At 35.3% G+C, this 1,041-nt stretch overlaps 1 protein-coding gene across 1 annotated transcript in view; it reads left to right on the top strand.

Annotated features, from left to right (window-relative positions):
- Nucleotides 1-1,041, top strand: part of Smp_063000 (smdr1) — a gene marked incomplete at both ends in the record, with an annotated part of 41,116 nt that overhangs the window by 34,737 nt on the left and 5,338 nt on the right. The gene's annotated exons all lie outside the window — the stretch shown is intronic.

Here is a 1,041-nt window from a genome sequence, read left to right as displayed (position 1 = left end):
TCCGCTGACGAGTCTCAATGGGACGAAACGCGCATCCTAGATTCCACTGCTAGTCAGTATCCATCTTTGCTTATAGAAATGTGTTCATGCTGAGGTTCTTTTTCATCTAGACAGACTATGAAAATCAAGATACATTGGAAAACTGTTTTGCCTTACTCTGTTTCGTCTTAGTTCTAAACTCTTCAGTAATACACAACCATGAACACATACGAGATCGAATTCATTTCAATTCTCACATAGTATGTAGTAGGACCAGACCAATGAGCTATATTTCTAAATGAAATCATGATATAGGGTTAAATAATGATCATTTCAATATGCCTAGAGATCATCGTCTCACCCATGATATATTTCAACTACATCACCTCTTCCTACATTTAGTCATCAATAAGTAGACAATTATTATAACAGTGGGTGATATACTGAAATTCTTTAATTCAAAGATAGCTGACATTACAAATGGCAAACATCAATCCATTGTCTCTGATTTCATTGTTTATGCATTTTCCTACCAATTGCGCTTCATTTCAATTCTTTCCTTATCGGTCTTCTGCCCAAATACATTCTATGTCTGACCATCACTATACACTACTTATGGGGATATAAGTAGACCACATCACAGTAGTATAGTTCAAATCAAAGTAAATAAATCTGTAAATGAGTTATATTGGTAATACTAAATAAGATTATGTTTGAACTCATACTGAATCTGAAGCTAAAGTACAAAATGCATTAAATAATGCAATGAAAGGTTAGTCAACTCTATTGGGCTGATTATTTTTTCAACTGTACAAATATTATTCTAATTGACTGTTATGTCCCGAGGAGAATTATGATTGGTAACTTTTAAGAACTATTTATGGACCAATATGATATCACAATTGATTGATCACTGGGTGGTGATCAATGTCATGCGCATCAAGTCCTTCTTAGTGCTGATCGAATGCTATCGATCAAGTTGCAATGTGGCCACTAGTCTAGGTGACTTGACACTGCGTGCACTATGTTGAGATAAGATGGTGGTTGGAGGTGGTCAACAGG

Source organism: Schistosoma mansoni (genome assembly GCF_000237925.1).
Source record: "Schistosoma mansoni, WGS project CABG00000000 data, supercontig 0041, strain Puerto Rico, whole genome shotgun sequence".
NCBI lineage: Eukaryota > Metazoa > Platyhelminthes > Trematoda > Strigeidida > Schistosomatidae > Schistosoma > Schistosoma mansoni.
This window is presented reverse-complemented; position numbering and strand designations above follow the sequence as displayed.